This window comes from Dasypus novemcinctus, chromosome 29, assembly GCF_030445035.2.
Source record: "Dasypus novemcinctus isolate mDasNov1 chromosome 29, mDasNov1.1.hap2, whole genome shotgun sequence".
Classification (NCBI taxonomy): domain Eukaryota; kingdom Metazoa; phylum Chordata; class Mammalia; order Cingulata; family Dasypodidae; genus Dasypus; species Dasypus novemcinctus.
This window is the reverse complement of record NC_080701.1, coordinates 38,724,059-38,750,555: the sequence shown is the minus strand read 5'-3', so window position 1 is coordinate 38,750,555 and position 26,497 is coordinate 38,724,059. Positions and strand designations below refer to the sequence as shown.

General features: G+C 38.5%; 1 long non-coding RNA gene across 2 annotated transcripts in view; it reads left to right on the top strand.

The window, feature by feature from the left end:
* The window catches only part of LOC139437829 (uncharacterized), a 185,200-nt gene extending 159,187 nt beyond the window's left edge, over positions 1-26,013 (top strand). For both annotated transcript variants that reach the window (XR_011647733.1, XR_011647734.1), the window contains exon 3: positions 25,904-26,013. This is a non-coding gene — a long non-coding RNA (uncharacterized lncRNA). The remainder of the gene's footprint in view (positions 1-25,903) is intronic.
* The last annotated feature ends 484 nt before the right edge of the window (positions 26,014-26,497 follow it).

The window sequence follows — 26,497 nt, the reverse complement described above, 5'->3', positions numbered from 1 at the left end:
CAATGGACACAACTAATCCAATGTCCACAGAGAAAATGTGGAATGGGTGTGGGAAGGGTAGCCATGGTGGCTGCTGGGTTTGGGGAATGGGAGGAAGAGATGAGAGGTGGAGCTGGTTTCGGGACGTCCAGTTGTCCTGGGTGGTGTTTCACGGACAATTACGGGACATTGTAGATCCCCCCAGGGCCCACTGGATGGAATGTGGGAGAGTGTGGGCTCTGATGTGGATCATTGACTATGGGGTGCAGTGATGCTCAGAGATGTTCTTACCAGGTGCAATCGATGTGTCACAATGATGGGAGCAAGTGTTGCTGTGGGGGGAGTGGGGGGTGGGGGCGGTGGGGTTAAATGGGACCTCATATATTTTTTAATGTAATTTTTAAAAATAAATAAATAATTTAAAAAATAAAAATAAAAAAAAATAAAAGGCCTAAGGAACATGGTGACTGCCACCCTTGGTCCTTAAATACCTGATAATCATTACTATCTCTGAGTTGGTGGGAGCACACACTGGGGATGCTATTATTGACCTGGCTAATACCTTCTCCATCCCTCTGTGAGTTAGGACAAAGATCAATTTACTTTTAATTAGAACATCCTCCAGTATTAACTTACTGTGCTCCCACAGAGTTATCTTAACTCTCCTCCAATTTGTGCCCAGTAGGTAAGTCTAGATTTATAAGAAGCTATATATACCAAAAGCTGTTTTCATCCTATATGGATGACATCCTCACTGCTGGACTCACCAACAAAAAACTGATTTACCAAGCCCCACAAAATTTCATAAATACTTTAGGTACAGATTTGGTAATCAACACTCAGAACGTCCAGGAGTTTTCCCAACAGTTAAAATTTCTTGGGACCACTTGGGCCAATAGTCAGAGAAGCCATACCAGATGGAAACAAACAGAAGTTATTGTCAATGGCAGCTCCCACTATCGGGACAGGGATTAAAGTTACAGGGTATGGGTTGAAAATGAGATGTTTGTCATCTAAGTTGATATTCATGGCAAAGGTCCATTTAAATCAGAACCAAAAATAAAATTCCTTGGCTGACCAAGAATGTTCCCAACAGGTTGTCATGACTGACTGCCAGATCACCATTGAATGGGACACAGAAACAGAGGCTCAAACCATAACTTTGCAATGGCCATCAAAAAAGACAGCTTACTGTTGGTATTCTCACCAAATAAAACTATTTGGACATTAAACACTGCACTTCAGACAAGAACACACAGAACTGGAGCATTTGTTGAAAAATGCTGAACTTAGAGAGAGTGGAGGACCTAGCAATCACCTTATTAGGATACACCTGAGAAATTCCAATTTCAGTATACTCAGCTCCTCTTTTTCTTTTTTTTTCCACTGGAGCACATTTTCCACAGGTGGTTAGTGGTGTGGACTGCTGTAGTATTACACAAGTGCCCACCAATTCCAACTTGGAACTGATGTGACCTTCAGGTATTTCCTCCTTGTAGAACTCCAAATGATTGAAGCAAAAGATTTCAAAATACTTGGCACTAGTGTACCTCTGGTTATGCCTGGCATCACCAACCCCTCAGAATGGGTGAGCAACATTTAAGTTATGCCAAATTTGTTCAAGATGGCTTATGCTACTTGACTATCCATGGTAATCAACATGGACAATGCATTCCCAGAGAAGGGCTTGTGTCCATGGGAAAGATGGATGGATGGAACTTTCTTGCTTGCAGTTGTAGTTGCTCTCTGATTTTGGTGGATGGACATTATTCATCATCATCCTTTTGTTAGTTGTCCTGGGCAAGTCTGGTGAACTGGAGTGTAGGTGTTGGCTGAAACTCTGCTGGGATGCAGGACTCAACCAGCATATGACCAGCCAGAAGATTTAAGTTTCTGGGACACCTATTTCATAAGTATAGTGCTAATTACAGGTTCAAATAAAAGGGTCATGAGAGCCATGTGTAGGAAAATTATGTCTAACTCTGTTACATAGGGGAGAAAGTTTATCATATATTCCAAAGTAAGACCCACTAAGAAGGTGCCAATTTCCTGGTATTGTCTGTCAATAATGTCTAGATGTCTCTAAAGCCCTCAGGAGCCCCCTTGCTTGAGGCATTGTTCACTGTGGCAGTCAGATCCTCCTAAGATGTGCATAAACATAACCTTTGGAATGACCTCATGACTCACTTTGAAACCTCTTAGCCATAAAAACCAATTTGTATTTAATATTTCCCCATTTTGGTCTAGGTCTTTTTCCAAATGCCTCACCAGGTAGTTGTGTCAGGGAGACTCATACCAGAGTCATGTCCCATTGCCAGGGGGAAAGATAGTGAGTTTTAAGCTGAGTTTGGCTTAGAGGCCACATTTGAGTAACACCTTTAATAAAAACTAATAATATGGTGCAGTGCAAAGTTTAAACCATAAATAAACCTTAGACCATGGTTATTAGCAATGCTTCAGTAAGTGTTAATCAATTGTAAAAAATGCACCACAATTAGCTGTTGATAATGGGAAAAAATCTGAGAGGGGGAAGGGTTGGAGTATATGGGGATCCCATATATTTTTATTTAACATTTATGTAATCTAAAACTTGGTATCAACATACAATATACTATTACTCATCTATATGATAGAATATTATACAGCCGTAAGAAGCATTGAAGTCCTGATGCATGCATAGGTGAAACTTGAGGACAGTATGCTGAGTGAAAAAAGGCAGACATAAAAGGACAAATATTTTTGTTCTCACTGATCTGAACTAAATATAATAAGCAAATTCATAGAGTTAAATTCTAGTATATAGATTCTTAGAAGACATTGGCATTAGAGCCTGGAGAGTTAATGTTTATTTTACAGAATTTCTGTTGATTGTAAAGGTTTGGAAATGAATGGTGGTGATGGTAGCACATTACTGTGAGTGTAATTAACAGCAGTGATTATATAGGTAAATGTGCTTAATAAGATAAATTTAAGTTATATATAGTTAGGTAACTAAGGTTAGGAAAAAATCATATAATTACAAAGAAGTGCTATTATCAGCTGTAAAAAATTTTCTACAACAATTTGTGTGTTGTTGGTGAGGTAGTATATGAAAATTCTATAATTTATGCATGATTTTTCTGTAAAACCACAACTTCTGTAATGAATAATTAATTTTAAAAAAGCACTTGGAAAACACCAGACCCTACCTGGGAGAGATTCCTAATGACTGTTTGCAATCACATAGTGTGATTTTTTTTTCCTGAGGATATTACTCATAAACCTAAATTTATTGCTACAATTGTTAACAACACTACTGAGTATATGACCAGACATCCCAATATATATCTGGGGCATAAACTTGGTACTATGGCAAGTCTAGTGTGTGCAATACCACTGAGGTATGGGATATCACAAGTATTCCCTTAGGACAGGAATACCACACAGATGCTTGGACAAACCTTAAATCTAGACTCACCTAGCCTGGTCATGGCAACTACCTATTTAGAGTCACTGCCAGGAGGGACAACTTTCTTTACCACTCACATTGAAGTATGTACTGTTCATATAAGGTAGCCAGATGGATTCTGTGAAGCATTATTGGTACTGGCAATGTGCTGATGCCCAGATAACTGAAACATAAAAATATGAAAGATACCCCATTTATCCCCTAACTACCCAGATAAAGGGGATTACACTAATACTAGCATTAAGGGAAGCTGGACTCTTTATTATAGGTGGAAATCATTTGTAAAAGTTCTCTGCCCCATAATGGTGAGGGCAATATGGAATGTAATTGTGGTTCACAGTTTCATTCAGAAGGGATAAAAGCAAACAACATAAAATATCACCTAAAGTGCTCAAATTGGCTCTTTTGCAATCAGAGCCATCTCAGATAAGTTCTCCTGCAATGCATCAGTGCCTTCCACCAAGCAGAACATATTCTTATCCACAGAATTTGGTTACATAAACCAAAAAAGGTTGTATACATTATGTTCAATATTATAAAAATCATATTTAATTCAATACTTAATTCATTACTTAATTCATCTACTCCAACATGAAGTAGACAGTGCAGCAGCCAGTGCCCTCAAAAAGCCTAGAGTCTGGGATATTTGGAAGATATAAGCAGCAGGTACGTGCACTATGTCAGAAAAAATATTGATTTTACATAAATACATCTGTACATGTGAATAAAATATATAAAATGAAAATTACAGCTCATTTCATCCACAAAATTTTAAAAATACAGACTTCTGATGTTTTCAACTAATTTGGCCTAGACAATGGATGAGGTAGCTGGTTTCTATTCCTCCTACAAGGGGGATTGATCTCCCTACTGTGGGAGATAATATTTGATACCCTTCTCACATGTTACCTACTATTTTTAATGGTGCATACAACTCTCATCTATCATAACTGAGTTCCATGCTCCAGACAGGCAACTCCCCATCATAAATAGGTGATGAGTCCATTGAAATATTAATCTTTTGGCCCTCCCCCCCCCCCCCCCACAGTTGGGAATAGACTGTGGTAACAGAAAGCCCTCACATGCTCTACCAGGTTTTCCTAGAATCACAAATATATCCTGTCCCTAGGAACAAGTATGTCAGCCTGGCTGGATAAAACAACCCCTAGCAGATAAGGGGAAATCTGATATATTCCTTTTGCTGTTTCCTTCAGCATATTTTATATATTCACTGGAGACAGCCTGCTTTTTGTTGGAGGGAGTCTGATTTCTGAACTATGACATGCAAACGCAAGAATGGGGTGTGGCACATAATATATTTCCCTGCATTGGTGATGGATTGAGACCTGTTGTCTATAGGGCCTGATACCCAGTTTTGAAGCTGACCCTTCTCTGTCTCTTCTCTATGTGGATAAAACATTGTTCTATCCAGTGTCATGTCATTCTTATTTCTGTTGGTGAACCGACACCTCTATTTGAGTGGGTTGATATTTCTTTAGAGGTCTGTACTTCTGATCTACAGAATGAGATGTAGCAATAAGTGGAAGCAGATTCTGCAGGTAGAATAACAGAGATTGCTTATACTATATGAGACAGTTTTCCCACAAAGAAAAACACCCCAAACATATAAAATATATATCCTCTCATTATGGAAAGGGTTTTATTATCCTGAATCTCACAAGCTGAACCAGTATTATGTGGGTTGCATTAATTAGCCATTTTATACCTAAATTAAATCCCATGAAAGTTGCCTTTGTACTAAGAATCCTCCCCAGAAAATGTTCACCATTAAGGAACGAATACTCATTTAACTTCAGCCTACATTCAGATAAATAGTGTACTATTTCTCTTTCCTTTAAATATTCTCTCTATAATTTGAATTATATTATGAATTTTTATTTTATTTTATTTTATGAATTTCTAAAGCTCTATACTGGTATTTTTAAGCCTGTATTTTAATTAATGTACCCTTTATGTGATAGGCTGTGACAATCAAGATACTTAAGATTTTTTGCATGAATAATTTTTCTAGTTATTTCTTGTAAATTTTAAAATAACAGATTCATTTTTAAAGGTAAACTTAAAAGTTTAATTGCAATAATTGTTGCTAAAGATACAACCTTTATACCTAAGAATAACAAAAATAGTTTATGGGTAGATTTAAGTAATTCACATAGCTCTGGGTAGATCATCCCATGTATACTTTGCTGTGCAAAAATACATGGTATAAACTTTGATATTTTGTTTGAAGCCTTGCAGTTGAGGGCCTTCTAAAAAGCTAACTATAGGAAAGAAGTAGTCAAGAATCTCGAATAGTGACAGTTTTATATCAGCAATAATTTAAAGTATTTCCAATTCTATGCACAAAAGTACCTGTATGGCACCTTTTCTAGAGACCTTTGTACAGATGTTTCACCACTCTTTTACTTCTTCATTATTGTTAGAATGGTCTTTTTTTTTAAAGCAGGCAATCAATGCTGCACATACACAGTGGTCTTTTTCCTACAACATTTTTGTATTCTTCATAACACATCTTCTCAGGAAGGAATTAATTCACAGAGAATGTCAACCTCCCTGAAACTTCTACTGCATGTGCTCAGAGAAGTGTCAAGGCAATTATAGGGGCCAGCTGAGAGATATTAATTTCCCCATAACAGAAAGATCTTATGGTATATTCAAAACAAACCAAGGAAAACTTGTACTGATGATCTCTGCCATATTTCTTGTGATAATATTTATGTGTGTTTTAAAATGAAACCTCATATTTGAAGCAGACATATAGTTCTGAGAAGTGAGAAATGCCTCTAGTTTTTTTGTTTGTTTGTTTTGTTTTGTTTTGGAAGGGTATTCTTTTTGTTTTTCACAAAAAAATGCATTAATATTTGAACACCAAGACTATAATTACCAACACTACTGTTAGTTGCTGAGGGCAGGCAGAGGGAAGAAGAGATGTAATATGGGAACATTTTTGGGGCTTGGAGTTGTCTTAAATGTTATTGCAGGGACAGATACTGGACATTATATATCCTGCCATAACCCACTGAAAGTACTGGGGGAGAGTGTATACTACAATATAAACTATAATCCATGCACTGCAGCAGTGCTCCAAAATGTACTCACCAAATGCAATGAATGTGCCACAATGATGAAAAAAGTTGTTGATGTGGGAGGAGTGGGGTGGGGTGGGTGTGGAGTATATGGGAGTATATTTTTTAATGTAAAATTTTTGTGATTTATGTATCTCAAAAAAACAATTAAAAAATAAAAATAAAACATCATTACAATATCTAATTCTATGTGTTCAAAGAAAATGCAATTATTCAGAACAGCTATAATAAACAAATATATATTTATAAAATACTACCCCAGAAATCAGAATAATATCAAAGTTCAATAAGAACCTCAATTTAATTATCAATTAAGTGATAGTATTTAACTAAAATTAGATCAATCAAAATTACTTTTAAAGTGAGAAAAATCCCAACAGAGGTCTTGCTGTAATTGAGAATGATGAGAGTGGTCAGCAACTTTGAAGAGTGAATCAAACATTCAGGTGCCTGAATTCTGCACTTGGAACATCAGGGACAAAAGGAGCACCTGAGAAAATCTGGGGCTTCAAGTCCACTTTCACCAAAATCTCCCTATTTTAATTGCTTTCCTTTCCTAGCTTTTTGGGTATTTTCTCAAGAAACAGAGCTTTCAGACCCCTTTTTTCAGCTATCTTCTCTTATAGGATAGAATCTGGTTTATAGAAGAAATCGGTTGTTTCCAAGTCTTTGCCCAGGACTTCAGCAAACTTCTTGTAAAGGTTGTGCTTCTTATATATGAAGTTAATGTTTCCATACACTTTGCAAAGTTTCTTCTCCATTTCTGAGTAGTAAGATTCCCCCTCAATTCAATTGCTCCCAAACCACAGGATATGATGTTCATGACCCTCAGGCTGTATTTGAAGTTTCATCTGAAGCACCTCAATCTCATTTTCTAGTAGCAAATTTTTGGAAGATAAAGAAGCTTCCTCCTTCTTAAGACTTTTATGTGCCCTGTAATTTCTTATGTAATTTGATTTTCTTCACATATTTTTGTTGGATGTTTCTTGTTTTTCTCATTCCAGGCTTTTAGAGATAACATTTAAGTTCACAATATAAATAAGTTTATTCACATCAAATTCCAATTCATAGACAATGTGTTCTCCATTTACCAATTCCCTCTTTCTGTCTAATTCCAAGTAGTTATCTCCCCTAAGTGCTTCTCCAAAGTGATCAGGCAAATTTTGACCTTCAACACAGTTTCAGTGGCACATTTTACCTAGTCCAGAATGAACTCTTTCATTCTGGCATAGGAGTGCTCAAGCACATTTTTCTGTTCCTTCAGTTCTTGCATGCTTTGCTTTCATTCTAGTTTCTTGGGGATCACTTGTAGAATTTCCTGAAAATGAGAGTTTATATTCACACCATCTATTACTTTCTTCTGAAGTTGTTCTCCAATCAGCTGAGAAGCTTTTCCATTTAAAATGTATTATTTATATCCATTTTACAAGTTACTCAATTAACAACTACAATAAATCTGCTTTGGTCCATGGTTACATCACATCACCCATCTCCATTAAAAAAAATAATTTATATACATAAACAGTAAGTGTATAGTAATAGTTTTGAACTTACAAAACAAACATAATATCATAAAGGGCTCTCATAACTCACCCTGTCACCAATACCTTGCATTTTTGCTAAAACTTTTTAACTAATGATTAAAGAGCATTGTCAAAATATTACTACTAACCAAAGTATTTTCCCCAATACCCCTCCTATTATTATCTTTATATCATTTTTATATGAACATATATAAACAATTAAGTGTATAGTAAAAGTTGCGAACTTACAAAGCAAATAAGCATAATAGCAAACAGGGGTCCCATACCTTCCACCAACACCTTGCATTGTCATGAGATGTTTGTTACAAATTATGAAAGAATATTGTTAAAATCTTATTACTAATTATAGTCCTTATCTTACATTTGGTGTGTTTTTACCACAACCAACCTTTTATTGTTTTAAAAATATATTCTTTAAGACAGAAGTTGTGAACTAATAAAACATTCATGTACATGTACAGAATTCCCAAACAACACCCCTCTATCAGCACACCATACTGTGATGGGACATTTACAGATAAGTTAATATCATCTGATTGTTACCATGTCCATAGTGTACATTTGGCTCATATTTTCCAAACTGTCTCATTATCAACACAGTGCATCTTTGGCATAGATGTGAGAATATTATATTATTTCTGCTATCCACAGTCCATAGGTAACTACAGTTGTATTTTTCCCATGCTCCTCCACATTCCCAACATCTTGCAGTAGTGATGTACATGGCTCTAGCTCACAAAGGACATTCTTGCATCTGTACCATCAAACACAATTCTCATCCACCTCTTGGCTTACTGTGCTATTCAGTTCCTAGATTATTCTCTAGCATTCTGTCAATTGGCATTTACATACCTAGATTATTTCCAGCCACATTCTCATTTATAAACTAGCTGTTACTCACTATTTGTTACTGTCCACTCTATATATTTCCACACATTTACAGTAAAGCTAATTAAAACTTCTATATACATTAAATATCAGTAGTCCATCTCAGTCCTCTTATCTCCTTTAAGAATCCACCACCTACCACAAGGTCTTGAAGTTATTATCTGACAATTTCTTCTAAGAAGTTTTATGGTTCTAGCTTTTAGTTTTAGTTTTTTTTTTTTATCCATTTTGAGTTAATTTTTGGATAAGGTATGAGATATGGGTCCTCTTTTCTTCTTTCAGCTATGGATATCCAGTTCTGTCAGCACCATTTGTTGAATGGACAGTTCTTCCCAAGGTGTGTGGGTTTGACAGGCTAGTCAAAAATCATTTGAGCATACATCTAAGGATCTGCTTCTCAACCATCAGTTTGTTTCCATTGGTCTATGTGTCTGTCTTTATGCCAGTACCATGCTGCTTTTACAATATAGCTACATAATATGATTTAAAGTCTGGAGATGAGGGTTTGCTTTTCCTTTTTTTAAAATTTTATTTTATTGATTTTGTAAAAATATTACATTAAAAAAATATGAGGTCCCATTCAACCCCCCCACCCCCACTGCACCCCTCCCCCCCCAGCAACACCACTCCCATCACCATGACACATCCATTGCATTTGGTAAGTACATCTCTGGGCATCCCTGCACCTCATGGCCATTGGTCCACATCATGGCCCACACTCTCCCCCATTCCATCCAGTAGGCCCTGGGAGGATTTACAATGTCCGGTGATTGCCCCTGAAGCACCATCCAGGGCAACTCCAAGTCCCAAAGGCACCTCCACATCTCATCTCTTCCTGCCATTCCCCATACCCATCAGCCAGCATGTCCACTTTTCCCACTCCAAAGCCACCTTTTCTCTGTGGACCTTGGATTGGTTGTGTCCATTGCAACTCTATGTCAAGAGGAGGCTCAGATTTCACATGGTTACTGGATACAAACCTCCTGCTTTCAGTTGGAGGCAAAATGAGCATTCAGACATTCCCCAGGAGCCCGTCCTGCATCAGACCATCCCTTCTGAGCATCCTAAACAGGTAACCCTCTTAATTATATTTTGATACGATTTTCTCAGCATTTTACTCTCAACCAACACCTGACACTCTCCTGTGTTCATATGCTACCCCTCCTTCCCCCCACTTTTTGGGCAATATTACCTATCCGCCCATCCCCAGACCCCCTCACACCCGCAAAGCCCCACCCAAAGGCAACCCCTTGCCCCCATTTTATCTCTTCTTTGTGTTCATACTTACCGCCAGCTCATCATAAATTCCACCCCTGCAGACGTTGGCTCACATCCTTCCTCCACCCCCCGATTTCCTGTAAGCCTATCGTTCAATCTCTAGCTCTCTGAGGCAGCTTGTTTATTTCATATCATTGAGGTCATGTAGTATTTGTCCTTCAATGCCTGGGTTGCTTTACTCAACATAAGGTTCTCAAGATTCATCCATGTTATCACGTGTGTTTGTAGTGTATTTGTTCTTATAGCCGCATAGTATTCCGTTGTGTGTATATACCACATTTTATTGATCCACTCATCTGTTGATGGGCATTTGGGTTGATTCCAACTTTTGGCGATAGTGAACAATGCTGCTATGAACATTGGTGTACATATATCAGTTTGTGTCCTTGTTTTCAGTTCTGCTGGGTATATACCCAGCAGTGGTATTGCTGGATCATATGGCAAATCTATGGTTAGCTTTTTGAGGAACTGCCAAACTGTCCCCCAGAATGTTTGGATCCTTCTGCATTCCCACCAGCAGTGGATGAGTGTTCCCCTTTCTTCACATCCTCTCCAGCATTTGTATTCTTCTGGGTTTTTTTATAGCAGCCAATCTTATGGGGGTAAGATGGTATCTCATTGTAGTTTTGATTTGCATTTCCCTGATAGCTAGAGACTTGGAGCATTTTTTCATGTGCTTTTTAGCCATTTGTATTTCTTCTTTGGAGAAGTGTCCGTTTAAATCTTTTTCCCATTTTTTAAATGGGTTGTTTATCTTTTTATTTTCAAGATATATGAGTTCTTTATATATGCAAGTTATAAGTTTCTTATCAGATATATGGTTGCCAAATATTTTCTCCCACTGTGTGGGCTCCCTTTTTACTTTCTTGACAAACTCCTTTGAGGCGCAGAAGGCTTTAATTTTGAGGAAGTCCCATTTATCTATTAGTTCTTTTGCTGCTCGTCCTTTTGGTGTGATATTCATGAATCCATTTCCTATTACAAGGTCCTGTAGATGTTTCCCTACGCTGCTTTCCAAGGTTTTTATGGTCTTGGCTCTTATATTTAGGTCTTTGATCCATCTTGAGTTGATCTTTGTATAAGGTGTGAGATGGTAATCCTCTTTCTTTCTTCTACATATGGCTATCCAGTTCTCCAGGCACCATTTGTTGAATAGGCCACTCTCTCCCAGTTGAGAGGGTTTGGTGGCTTTATCGAATATTATTTGGCTATATATGTGAGGTTCTATATCAGAGCTTTCAATTCGATTCCATTGGTCTGTGTGTCTCTCCTTATGCCAATACCATGCTGTTTTCACTACTGTAGCTTTGTAGTATGTTTTGAAGTCAGGTAGTGTGATTCCTCCAATTTCGTTTTTCTTTTTCAATATGTCTTTGGCTACTCGGGGTCTCTTTCCTTTCCAAATAAATTTCATAGTTAATTTTTCTAGTTCCTTAAAGAAGGCTGGGTTGATTTTTATTGGGATTGCATTGAATGTGTAGATCAGTTTTGGTAGGATAGACATCTTGATTATATTCAGTCTTCCTATCCATGAACAAGGAATATTCTTCCATTTATTTAGGTCTTCTTTAGTTTCCTTGAACAGTCTTGTATAGTTCTCGGTGTATAAGTTTTTTACCTCTTTAGTAAAATTTATTCCTAAGTATTTGATTTTTTAATTTTCTATTGTGAATGGTATTTGTTTCTTGATTTCCTCCTGATCTTGCTCATTATTGGTGTACAGAAATGCTACTGATTTTTGTGCATTGATCTTATAACCTGCAACTTTACTAAACTCATTTATGAGTTCTAGAAACTTTGTTGTAGATCTCTCAGGGTTTTCTATGTATAGGATCATGTCATCTGCAAATAATGAAATTTTGACTTCTTCCTTTCCAATTTGAATGCCTTTTATATTTGGTTCTTGCCTCAGTGCTCGAGCAAGTACTTCTAAGACAATGTTAAATAGGAGCAGAGACAATGGGCATCCTTGTCTTGTTCCTGAGTTTAGAGGGAAGGATTTTAGGATTTCTCCATTGTAAACTGCGGTCACCCCTCGGGCTGAAGTGTGGTTTGCTGGCCTGGCGAGGGGAGCGGCCGCGGTAGGCCAAGCTGCTGCCCCCATAATAGGGTGGTTGGTCGGGCCCACCGCCACCCCTGAAGGGAACTCGGCATGGGTGCAGAGTGCCCTCGGGTCTCCCCTTCTCAGCAGCCATGCTTCCGCGGCTGCCCCTCCTCCCAGATGGCACCACCCGATGCCTTGTGGGGCGGCACCCTTCTTCTTCCTTCTCCCTGCGCAGGCACAGGGCGGAAAATTCCAGTCTGCCCTTTTCCCCTCCCCTGACAGCAGCAACAGCCAGGCGTGGGCGGAAAAATCCAGTCTGCCCTTTTCCCTTCCCCCGACAGCAGCAACAGCCAGGCGTGGGTGGGAAACTCAAGTCTGCCCTCCACCCCAGCAACAGCAGCCACCAATCCCTAAACCCTGCCCCTTCCCCCAGCAACAGCGACAGCCAATCCCTAACCACCACCCCTCTCCCGTCCGGTACCGCCCACTGACCTTTTGCCGGCAACCAATCAGAACAGGGCGTGGCTTCGACCAATCAGCCTTCCCCAGCCCCTATAAAACTGTTGCCTCTCCCTCAGTAAAGTGGACTTGCGTGTTTACCTTGTCTCCGCGGTAGTTCTTCTGCCATGCGCCCTCCAGTCCTGAGAGCCCCCGACAAGGGCCTGGCCTCCCTTGTCCCCAGTTTGTCGCCTGCTTCTCCGGGTGACCCCTTCATCGCCTGCTTCTCCGGGCGACCCCTTCGTCGCCGGCTTCGCCGGGCGACCCCGTCAGCCAAACCACGCAACCCCTTGTGAGACCGATCCCTCGTCTGCTGCCGGACCGACCCCTCGTCCCAGGTGGGACCGACCCCTCGTCCCAAGCGGGACCGACCCCTCGTCCAGAGCTGGACCGACCCCTCGTCCGCAGCCAGACCCCACCTCTACCGACCGAGCAAGCCGCCGCAGTAAACAATGTTGGCTGTAGGTTTTTCGTATATACTCTTTATCATGTTCAAAAAATTTCCTTGTATTCCAATCTTTTGGAGTGTTTTTATCAAGAAAGGGTGCTGTATTTTGTCAAATGCTTTTTCTGCATCTATAGATATAATCATGTGATTTTTTTCCTTCAATCTGTTTATATGGTGTATTACGTTGATTGATTTTCTTATGTTGAACCATCCTTGCATACCTGGAATAAATCCCACTTCGTCGTGGTGTATGATTCGTTTAATGTGTTGTTGAATACGATTAGCAAGTATTTTGTTAAGTATTTTGCATCTAGGTTCATTAGAGAAATTGGTCTGTAATTTTCCTTTTTTGTGGTGTCTTTGTTTGGCTTTGGTACTAGGGTAATGTTGGCGTCATAGAAGGAGTTCGGCAATGTTACATCTGTTTCGATTTTTTGGAATAGTTTCAGCAGGATTGGTGTTAGTTCTTTCTGGAATGTTTTGTAGAATTCACCTGTGAAGACGTCTGGCCCTGGGCTCTTCTTAGTTGGGAGATTTTTAATGACTGGTTCTATCTCTCTGCTTGTGATTGGTTTGTTAAGATCATCAATTTCTTCTTTCGTCAATATGGGTTGTTTATGTGTTTCTAGGAATTTGTCCATTTCCTCTAAATTGTCATTTTTTTTGGAATATAGGTTTTCAAAGTATCCTCTTATGATAGTCTTCATTTCTGTGGGGTCAGTGGTGATATCACCTTTCTCATTTCTTATTTTGTGTATTTGCATCTTTTCTCTTTTTTTCTTTGTAAGTCTCACTAAAGGTTTGTCAATTCTGTTGATCTTCTCAAAAAACCAGCTCTTGGTCTTGTTTATCTTTTCAAGTGCTTTCTTATCTTCTATTTCATTTAGTTCTGCTCTTATCTTTGTCATTTCCTTCCTTTTTCTTCCTGTTGGGTCACTTTGTTGTTGTTTTTCTAATTCCTTCAAATGTGCAGTTAATTCTTCAATTTTTGCTCTTTCTTCTTTTCTGATAAATGAATTTATGGCTATAAATTTCCCTCTCAGTACTGCTTTTGCTGTATCCCATAAATTTTGGTATGTTGTGTTATCATTATCATTTGTTTCAAGGTAGTCATTGATTTCTTTTGAGATTTCCTCTTTGACCCACTGTTTTTCTAAGAGTGTGCTGTTTAATCTCCAAATCGTGGTGTGAAACCTGGGCCTCTGTCCCTTGCAAATTTCCAGCTTGACTCCACTGTGGTCAGAGATATTGTTTTGTTTGATTTCAATCTTTCTGAATTCATTCAGCCTTTCTTCGTGACCTAGCATATGGTCTATCTTGGAGAATGTTCCATGTGCACTTGAGAAGAATGTATATCCTGCTGTGTTTGGGTGTAATGATCTATATATGTCTATTGGTTCCAGCTCCTCTAATATACTGTTCAAATGTTTTGTTTCTTTAGTGATTCTCTTTTGAGATGTTCTGTCCAAGGTAGATAGTGGTGTATTAAACTCCCCCACTATGATTGTAGATGCATCTATTGTTTCACTTAGTTTTTCCAGTGTTTGTCTCACGTACTTAGAGGCACCCTTGTTAGAAGCATAAATATTTATGATTGTTCGATCTTCTTGACAGATTTCCCCTTTCACTAAAATGTAGTATCCTTCTTTGTCTCTCACAATTGTTTCACATTTAAAGTCTATTTTGTCTGATATTAATATAGCTACTCCTGCCTTTTTTTGGTTATTGTTAGCTTGTATGATTGTTTTCCAGCCATTCACTTTCAATCTCCATGCGTCTCTGGGTCTAAGATGTGTCTCTTGTAGACAGCATACAGATGGGTCATATTTCCTTATCCAATGTCCCAGTCTGAATCTTTTGATAGGTGAGTTTAATCCGTTGACATTCAGTGTTATTACTTTCAAGGAATTATTTGTGTTAGCCATATTTTTATTGGATTTGTGTTTGTCATATTTTGTTTGTATGTTTTTTCCCTTCTAGTTTGTCTTTTTTTGTTGCTCTTATACTCTCCTCCAACTCTGCCTGTCCTGTTTTTTCCTTTCTTCCTGCAGAACTCCCTTTAGAATTTCTTGAAGGGGAGGTTTCTTGTTGGTATACTCTTTCAGTTTCTGTTTATCTGCAAATATTTTGAACTCTCCATCATGTTTGAATGTTAGTTTAGCTGGATAGAGTATTCTTGGTTGGAAATTTTTTTCCTTTAGTACCTTGACTATATCATACCACTGCCTCCTTGCCTCCATGGTTTCAGATGAGAGATCAGCACTTAATCTTATGGAGCTTCCCTTGTATGTGATGGTTTTCTTTTCTCTTGCTGCTTTTAGTATTTTCTCTTTGTGTTGCACATTGGATAATTTGATGAGTATATGTCTTGGGGTGGGCCTGTTGGGGTTTATGACCAGTGGAGTGTGCTGTGCTTCTTGGATATGTACGTCTGTCTCTTTCAGTAGATTTGGGAAGTTTTTAGCCATTATTTCCTGCAACACTCCTTCTGACCCCTTTCCCTTCTCTTCTCCTTCTGGAATACCTATAATACATATATTTGAGCGTTTTGCATTGTCATTCAGGTCCCTAAGTCCTAGCTGGATTTTTTCTATCTTTTTATCGACCCCTTCTACTATCTGTTTGATTTTGATGTACTGTCTTCCACATCGCTAATTCTCTGCTCTGCCTCTTCTAGTCTGTTGATATTTGCTGCAAGTGTATTTTTTATTTCTTGAACTGTGGTGTTCATTCCCATTATGTCTGTTATGTTTTTGCGTATGTCTGCAATTTCCCCTCCCAGTGTTGTCTTCATGTTGTTAACCTCTTTCATTACTTCATCAAATTTGTTGGTGATAAATGTTCTGAGATCTTTCATTGCTTGTGTGAAGTTCTGCTCCCCCTCCTGATTTTTAGTTTGTTGATTGGATTCAGTCATGTTTTCCTGATTACTGGTTCGTTTGTCGATTTTTGTTGCTTTCTGGTCATCCTTTTATCTTGACGGGTTTAATCAGTTCCTTAGCTTCTTTGCCTAGTCTTGGAGATTAATTAGCTGTTATTTTTGTGTAAGTGTTATATCTTCTTTTTGTCACTTTGTTCTTCTTATTCTAATTTCTTGTTGCTGGTTAAGTTCACTTTAAAGGAAAGTATTAGTGCCGGGGAAAGGCAATTGTGTAAGCAAGGAAAAAGTGTAGAGTAGTATTGGTGATATATGTTAACAAAGCAAGAATATGAGATCTGAAAGGTTGGAGGTTAGATTCATGTAAATTGTGTAGAGTTATAGCAGTAGGTAGAGTACCTATTATGAGGTAGATGACTGAATATGGGAGGAATATGGTATGAGCTACAAAGCTATTGTTTTCGTGAGAGAGGGAAAAAGAAAAGAAAGGTAATAGTTTCAAGAGTGGATACCAGACAGAAAACAAAACAAAGGTATTAGAAATTAAGAGTTAGACACTTTGTGGATCAAAGAAAGGGAGGTGGGGGGTGGAATATAGGAGAGACAGTAGATGATGGCAGATATCAAGATGTAGGGGAAGGGGGATAGTGTAGGTAGCCTAAATCAGTTCACACAGAAATGAAGCAGTGGAGGATGGGAAAACCCAGCAAATGTGAGGTGTTCCCTGTAGCACCTATTGTATACTTGAATTAAAATAAAATAAGTGGAAAATGAGGGACAAGAGGGAGAGAGAAAACAGAAAAAGAAAATAATAATAATAAAGAAAAAAAGAAAGAAAGACGAGAAGAAAGGAAGAAAGAAAAAGAGGGTGAGTGGGGAACAGGTAGGGGGAAGAGAAATACAGGTATACAGGAACCACAATTGCAACACTATCTATAACAACAATGAAAAAACCCCTAAATAACTGTATAAAAAAAGGACTTTGGGGGACACACTAGGAGAAAAGACTAGGGGATAATGCAATATTAGCAATCAGGGCATCAAAAAGAGTAAAAAATAAGATAAAATGAAAATAAAAACAAAACAATATGAAACAATAAAGATAAAATGCAAACATTAAAGTCCAGGGCACTCAAGGACCCCAGGTAGACCCCAGGGTGTGATGGATTCAGGGGTGGAAAGTCTGAGACACTGAAGACTCAAGAGGTGTGAGTCTGGGGTGTGGACCACCAGAGTCCAGGGGACCCAGACCTGGCAACCTCAAATCGGGTCAACAGGAAGCTTAGGAGCCCCGCAGTGCAACACAGCCCTCAGGGATCCCCGTAGCTGGGTGCCAGCCCCATGGGGGAAGCCAGATCCACAAACTCTATATTTAATGTCTGAGCCCTGCAATTCACCTACTCCTCATGGTTTCTTTATGTGGGTGTATCGTCAATTCAGCCTTTGGACAGCTCCCACCCTGTGCTCCCACGCAACGGCCACTTGAGGGCGCCTCTACACCACAGCCAGTTCAATGACCCAGATCCCAAGCCCTGCAGGGTGGGCTGGGCTTCAGCTGAAAATGCTGAGAACAGACTCCAAAACCGGAACTCCCAAATTTTGCAAAATATTCCCCAATTGGCTTCCAGACGTGTCCCCCTCCCTCACTGCACCCTGCAACAATCTCCCAATTGTGTCCCCTTATTGCCAAAAATCCAATTCCATTGCAGATTGGCAGCTGGACCTGTGGGGATGGGGCTCCAGGCGGAAGCGCTACCACCCCTGTCCGCAACCAAAAATTCCCCCGCTTCACAACAAAACACCGTCTGTCTCCCCAAATCGATCTGCAAAGGAGTCCTGTCCCATCAACCCCTCACCAGCCCGCCCAGGACCCATGAATTCTTCAGCACCACAGAGCCTCCAAAAAAAGAAAAAAAAAAAAAACCCTGGCCGCTGCGGCTCCCCAAGCTGCAGCAGCGCCCGATACCATGGCTCTGCCCACCCAAGGACGGAACTTTCCGCGCCCAGCTGGGACCTCCTTTTATATATTATAGACGTATCCTCTCTGTTACCTTCCCACCAAATCGACGTCCAGACACCTTCCAACCAGCAAAAATCCCCGAAACAGCGCGGTCCCAAAGAGCCTTCAATGCCGCCCAGCCGCCCCCTACAGGAGACAGTACCAGGCAAGTTCACTCAGCCACCATCTTGCCCCAACTCCTGTTTTTCCTTTTTATGTTGCTTCTGGCTATTCAAGATCCCTTACCCTTCCAAATAAATTTGATAATCATTTTTTCTTTTTTTTTTAATGCTGGAGAAATTTTTATCAGGATTGCATTGAATCTGTATATGAATTTGAGTAGAACTGACATCTTAATATAATTAGTCTTCCAATCATGAGCATGGAATGTTCTTCCAGTTATTTAGAACTTTCTTGATTTCTTTTAACACTGAGTTCAGTTTTCTGAATACAAGTGCTTTACATCATTGGTTACAGTTTTTTCCTGACTATTTGAGTTTCATCTGTCATATTTTATATTCACCACTCTTTCCACACTTTTAGTTACTTTTATTGATATAATATTCATTTCTAGACTCTCTTCCAGGCCTCTTTCTCCTATCTTTTATTCCCAGGCTCTAGCACACCTTTAGTAGTTGCTGAAAATCTGGACTCTTGCTTAGAAATTCTCTCAGGTTCCGTTTATCTGTGAATATTCTGATCTTGCTCTCATTTTTGAAAGACAATCTTGCTGTATATAAGATTATTGGCTGGAAGTTTTTCTTTTGTAGTATCTTAAATATATCAGACCACTGTTGTCTTGCCTCCATAGTTTCTGGTGAGAAATCAGCACTTACTCTTATTAGATATCCCTTATATGTTATGCATTGCTTTTCTCTTGCTATTCTCAAAATTCTCTCTTTGTCTTTGTCTTTTGACATTCTGATGAGTATGTATCTCAGAGTTGGTCCATTCAGATTTTTTTTTGGATGGGAATACATGTGCTTCTTGAACATGGGTATCTATGTCCTTCAATAGGGCTGGGAAATTTTCTACCATTATTTCTTCAAATATTCCTTCTGCCCCTTTAGCTGTCTCATCTCCTTCTGGGACACCCATGGCACGTATGTTTGTACATCTTTTACTGTCATTTAGTTCCCTGAGACCTTGTTAAAATTTTTTCCATTCTTTTCTTCATCTGTTCTTTTTTATGTTCACTTTCAGGGGTCATTTCTTCAAGCTCACCAATGTTTTCTTCTGCTTCCTCAAATCTGCTATTAAATTATTCCAATATTTTAAAAATTTCATTTATTATGCCTTTCTTTCCCATAAGATCTGCTCCTTTTCTAGGTATGCTTTCAAATTCTTCTTTGTGCTCATCAAATATCTTCTTAATATCCTTAATCTCTTTAGCCATTTCATTGAATTTATTAAGGAGATTTGTTTGAACATCGGTGATTAGTTGTTTCAACTCCTTGATTTCATCTGGAGGCTTATCTTGTTCCTTTAACTGGGTCATATCTTCCTGTTTCTTGATGTGGATTGTAATTTTTTGCTGGTGTCTTCACATCTGGTTTACAAGAGTATTTATTCTGGGTGAAGTTTTTCTCTTTAGTTTAGGGCTTCCTGCCCACCCTCCCTTGCTGATTGTGCAGTAGGAGCCAAGGATGTAATTGGTGCTATAAGCTATAGATGTTTAAGCTGCTCTCATTGCCCCAGGGACCAATGAAGCTTATCCCAACTTTCTCCTTTGTCAGGGGTAGGACAGAATCACAGCTGTGCAGAATAATCCAAATTGTGAAGGCTTAGACTGTAGCTGTCCAGAGAGACTGATGAAGCTTCTCACCCCTTTCTCCCCTGCCTGGGGCAGGGATAGCATTTCAGGTATGGGCCACAATCTATGCAGTGTGAGTCCAAATTGACCACAGTTGCCCTAGTAGACTTCTAATTATTCAGTCTGTGAAAACCAATTGTACCTGCAGTTACCTGAATAGGCTGGTGCAGGGCCTGCCAACCTCCTCCCTGCCAGAGGTGGAGCTGACGTCTAACCTAGGGCTGCAGGCTGATCTCAGTGAAAGAAGTCACTTCCTATGATCACTGTGGTTTTCAGTCAGCTGGGCATCCCCTAATGTGGGGGGCAGAGTCAAAATGGCAGCCACCAGTCTCTTCTGACTTGGACAGTTTCACACCCTAGCTGTTTCTAGGGTTATAATGTAGCCAGCCAAGTCTACTTATCTCTAGCTGAAATCAGTGGCCAACCATCTCCTCCTCCCCTATTTTTGGGAAATGGAGCTTCCTATTCTAGCCACAGAGTAGTTCCTGAGGTAGTTTGCACTGCCAAAGTAGGATAATCACTAGCCTCCATGGCTTGGCCAGTAATTTTCCAGAGAGGCTGGTGCAGGTTCCCTCAGCTTTTTCCCTGCCAGAGGTGGGGTTTGGACTTAGGCTAGAGCTGCAATTTGATCTGTATGGAAAGAAGCCAGCCCCTGCACACACTGTGATTTTCAGTCCACCTCACTTCCCCTCATGCCAGGCATGAAGTTATGATGGCAGCTACCAGCCTCTTCCTGACTTGGACAGGCTCAAACTTTAGTTGTTCTTAGGATTATATTTTAACCTGCTGAATTTATTCATCAGTAGCTGAAATTGGTGCCCAACTGTCTCTTCCTTCCCCATTTTGGGGAAGTGGAGCTTTTAATTCCTGCCACAGAACAGCTCCTGATGTGGCTTTTACCTCTAGTGGAGGATAGGCACTGGGCTCCATGGCATGGAGCACTCTACTTATGAATCTTTTTCTGTAAATGAGAAGTCTCCTCCTTCCATTCCTTCAAGGATGTTGCAGGATGCTCTTTTGGCCTCCTGGAGTCTCCAAACAGGACTTTCAGCTAGCTCCAGATAGCTCTGGTCATTTACTAACTGCTCTGTTGCAGGAGCTGACTCTCCAACTCCTTACTCTGCTGCCATCTTGCCAGTTGTCTCCCATTGTTTTTTGTATAAAGTTTGAGATGGTGTTCCTCTCTTATTCTTTTGGAAATGTACATACAGTTCTCCAAGCACCATTTGTGAAGAGGCATTCTCTTCCAATTGATTGGGTTTCATAGCCTTGTTGAATATCAAATGACTGTATATGCGAGGATCTATAACAGAACTTGCAATTCAGTTCCATTGGTTGGTCTATCATGCCAATATCATGCAGTTTTGACCATCGTAACTTTGTAGTATAAGTCAGGTAGTGTGATTCCTCTGATTTCATTTACTTTTTCAATATGTGTTTGGCTATTCGGGGCCCCTTGCCTTTCCAAATAAATTTTATAGTTTTTCAATTCAATAAAGAATTCTGCATTGAATTTTATTGGGATTGTATTAAATATGCAGATTAGTTTGGGTAGGATAGATATCTTAATGATGTTTAGTCTTCCATTCAATGAACAGGGAATATTTTTTAATTTGTTTAAGTCTTCTTTGATTTTCTTTAACAATGTTGTGTAGTTTTCTGTGCATAAATCATTTACATCATTCATTAAATTTATTCCTAAGTATTTGATTTTTAATTATTATAAAGTTTTTTTTCTTGATTTCCTCCTCAGATTGCTCATTATTGGTGTATAGAAATGCTACTGATTTTTGCAAATTGATCTTATAACTGGTATTTTAGTGAACTCATTTAGAAGTTCTAGAAGCTTTGTTTTGTATTTCTCAGGGCTTTCTATTATAGGATCATGTCATCTGCAAATAGAGAAATTTTGACTTCTTCCCTACAAATTAGGTGCCTTTTCTATCTTTTTCTTGCTTCAGTATTCAAGCAAGGAATCCTAAAACAATGTTAAATAGAAGCAGTGACAGTGGGCATCCTGGTCTTGTTCCCAATTTTACAGGGAAACCTTTTAGTATTTCACCATTGTATATGATGTTAGCTCTGGGTGTTTCATATATACCCTTTATCATATCAGAAAGTTTCCTTCTATTCCTGTCTTTTGCAGAATATTTCTTAGGAAAGGGTGCTATACTTTGTCAAGTGCTTTTTCTGTATCTACAGAGATGATCATTTGATTTTTTTCTTTTGAACTCTTTATGTGGTGTATTATGTTGATTGGTTTTCTTATTTTGAAACACCCTTGCATACCCAGGGTGAAACCCACTTGTTCATGGTGTATAATTCATTTGATGTTGTTGAATATGATTATCAAGTGTTTTGTTGAGGATTTTGCCATCAAAGTTCATTCAAGAGATTGGTCTCTAATTTTCCTTTCTTGTGGCATCTTTGTTTGGCTTTTATATTAGGGTAATGATGGCATCATAGAACAAGTTAGGCAATGTTCCTTCTACTACTATTTATTGGAAGAGTTTAAGCAAGATTGGTGTTAGTTCTTTCCCAAAAGTTTGGTAGAATTCACCTGTGAGTCCATCTAGTCCTGTGCTCTTCTTATTTGGAGGTTATTGAAGACTGATTCTATCTCTTTATTTGTGATTGGTCTGTTGAGTTCATCAATTTATTCTTTCATCAATGTAGGCTTCTGTGTGTTTCTAGAAATTTGTCCATTTCCTCTAAATTATCCTTCTTATTGGCATATAATTTTCAAAGTATCCTCTTATGATACTCTATTTCTGTGGGATGAGTGGTGATATCCCCTTCCCCATTTCTTATGTTGTGTATTTGCATATTCTTTCCTTTTTTCTTTATAACTCTAGCTAAGGCTTTGTCAATTTTATCAGTCTTCTTGAAGAGCCAGCCTTTGGTTTTGTTTATTTTTATCTAGTGCTTTCTTATTTTCCATTTCACTTAGTTCTGCTTTAATCTTTGTTATACCTTTTTTTCTTTCCTTTGGTGTTACTTTATTTCTTTTTCTAATTCCCCAGGTGTAAAGTTAGGTCTTTGATTCTAGCTCATTCTTCTTTTCTGATATTTGCATTTATGCCTATGAGTAGCCCTCTCAGTACAGCTTTTGCTGCATCCCATAGATTTTGATATATTGTGTTGTCATTTTCATTCTTTTTAAGGTAGTTACTGTTTTCTTTTGAAATTTCCTCCTTGACCCTATGTTTGTCTAAGAGTGTGTTGTTTAACTACCATATCTTTGTGCCTAATCTGGTTCTCTGACCACTACTGATTTCCAGCTTCATTCCATTGTGGTCAAACAAATTACTTTGTATAATTTCAATCTGTCTGAGTTTATAGTGAGTTTTTCTGTGGCCCAGCATGTGATCTATCATGGAGAATGATTTATATGCACTTGAGAAGAGTGCATTTCCTGCTGCATTTTGATGTTGTATTCTGTATATAACTATTAGGTCCAGATCCTCTAATTTATTATTCAAAGTCTTTGTTTCTTTATTGATTCTTTGCCAAGATGTTCTGTATAATGTTGATAATGGTGTATTAAGTTCCCCCACTATATCTGCAGAGGCATCTATTTCTACACTTAATTTTTCCAGTGTTTATCTCATGTATTTTGAGGTGCTCTGGTTATGTGCATGAATGTTTATGATTGTTCTTTCTTTAAAAATTACACATTTTACTAATATATAGGGTCATCTTTGTCTCTTACAATAGTTTTGCAATAAAAGTCTGTTTTATCTGATATTGGTATAGCTACTCCCATCCTTTTTCAGTTATTGTTTGCTTGTAAGACTGTTTTCCAGCCATTCACTCTCAGCCTTCTTCAATCCCTGGATCAAGGTGGGTTTCTTGTAGACAGCATAGAGATGGGTTAAATTTCCTTATCCATTCTGCCAATCTGTGTCTCCTGACTGATGAGTGTAATCCATTAACATTCAATGTTATTACTGTTCAGGAATTACTTATATTAGCCATATTTTATTTGGGTTTATGTATGTCATGTATTGTTTTATTTCTCTTTTTATCTTTTTACTTGTTCTTGCACTTTCCTCCAACTCTTTCTCTCCTGCTTTTTTCTCCTTTCTATCTGCTGAACTCACTTTAGTATTTCTTGAAGTGCAGGTTTCTTATTGGCACACTCTCTTAATTCCTGTTTATCTGTGAATATTTTGAATTCTCTATCATTTTTGAATGCCAGCTTTGCTGGATAGAGAATTCTTGGCTAGAATATTTTTTCTTTCAGTACTTAACTATGTCATACCACTGTCGTCTTGCCTCCATGCTTTCAGATGAGAAATCAGCACTTAATCTTATTGAGCTTCACTTGTATGTGATGGTTCTCTTTTCTCTAGCTGCCTTTAGTTTTTTCTCATTGTCTTGAGCATTGGACAGTTTGACAGGTATGTCTTGGGGTTTGCCTGTTGGAATTTTTACTCTTTGCAGTGTGCTGTGCTTCCTGGACATGTACATCCATTTCCCTCAATAGGGTGGCTAGTTTTCAGTCAATTATTTCCTCCAACACTCCTTATGTCCCCTTTACCTTCTCTTCTCCCTCTGGGATGATTATAATGCATATATTTGCATGTTTTATGTTGCTGTTTAAGTCCCTAATTCACTGCTGGATTTTTTTCTGTCTTTTTATCTATCTGATCTACTATCTGTTTGATTTCAGATGTGCTGCTTCCACATCACTAATTCTTTCCTCTGCCTGTTCAAATCTGCTGTTATTTGCTTTCATTGTATTTTTTATTTCTTGAATTGTGCCATTCATCACCATCATATCCATTAACTCTTTATGTATGTTTACAGTTTTTTTAGTATGTTCTCTCAGTATCTTCTTATTATCCTTAATCTCTTTCCTCAATTCATTAAGTTGGTCCACGTTATTTGCTCGGACAGCTTTGATTAGTTGATAGTTGTTCAATGTTCTGCATCTCTTCCTGGTTTTTAGTTTGTTCATTGGAGTGGGCCATGTCTTCCTTTTTCTTGAATTATGCCATTCATCACCATCATATCTGTTATCTTTTTATGTATGTTTACAGTTTCTTCAGTATGTTCTCCCAGTGTCTTCCTGTTATCCTTAATCTCTTTCTTCACTTCGTTAAGTTGATTCATGTTATTTATTTGGACACCTTTGATCAGTTGACAGTTGTTCAATGTTCTGAGTCTCTTCCTGGTTTTTAGTTTGGTCACTGGAGTGGATTGTGTCTTCCTCTTTCTCAGTATGGTTTGTAATTTTTTGCTGCTGTCTGGTCTTCTTGTTCTCTTGTTGAAACCCAACAGTTGATTGGTGTCTCTCTCTACTCTAGGGTTTTATTGAGTTGCTCTTTTTGTGTGTGTGGTAAGTTTTCTCTTTGACACTTTGTCTTTCTTATTCTATTTTCTTGCTGTTGTCTATGTTCCCTTGAAAGAAAAAGATTAGGGACAGAGAAAGGGAAAGAGGTAAGATAAGAAAAAGAATAAGAGTAATAACAATATTAAAGTTAGAAGAAGAAATGTATAAGACCTAGGAAAATGAATATTTGCCCCATGTAAGCAGTGTAGAGTAATAGGAATTAAAAAAGGGAGTACCTATATTTGAATGGGGAAACAGAATAGAGAATAATATATAGAATGAATTACAAGGCCAGATTAATGAAAAGAGAGGGAAAGAGAAAAGGAAGGACAAAAATGAAAAAAAGTTGATAAAGGAAAGAAAACAGATTAGACTAGTTAGAAATGAAAACTAGAAAAATTGAGGACTAAACAAAGAGAGGTCGAATATAAGAAAAATAACAGAAAGTGGAAGATTGAAAGATTAAGGAAGGAAAAGAGATAGGATTGGTAGATTTAGCAGTTTTTTATGGTTCATGAATTCCCAAAATAGATATTGGATTATGTTTGTATAATGGTCTGTACTGGGCATGATTCAAGTATGATTAGGGCTTTGATTGGGCCATGTCAGTAGGGTGAATATTTTGAATTCTCTATCTACAGGTAAAAGACATGGCAAGGGACAGAGTTGGAGTTTTGATGCTGGATTTTGAGCTGAAGCCCCAGGAAGTAAGCATACAGAGGAACTTGGTCATAAGGAAAGAGAAAAGGTTCTGGGATGATAACAAGCTTTTGCCTGGTAGTCTACAGCTGGCCTTGTGGAGATAGTAGAACTGAACCCAGAGAGAAGCAAACCCTGGGAAGAGAGAAACCCATGAAACCTGAAGCCTCAAAGACATCAGCAGCCATCTTGCTCCAACATGTCACAAGACTTTGGTGAGGGAAGTAACTTATGCTTTATGGTTTGGTAACTGTGGGTTTCTAGCCCAAATAAATACACTTTATAAAAGCCAACATATTTCTGGTATTTTGCATCAGCACCCCTTTCACTGACTAATACAGTAGACAAAATAAGTATACACAGAAAAGGGGAAATTAAGGAAGAGGAAACACAGCAAACAGGAAACAAGCCAGCAGCACCTAGATAAAAAGGGGAAGGGGAGAAAAAGGGGAAAAAATACTAGAAAACAAAAAAGCAAACAAATCCACAAGCAAGCAGTCAAAAAAAAAAACTAAGCAAAAACAACCTTCCCTCTT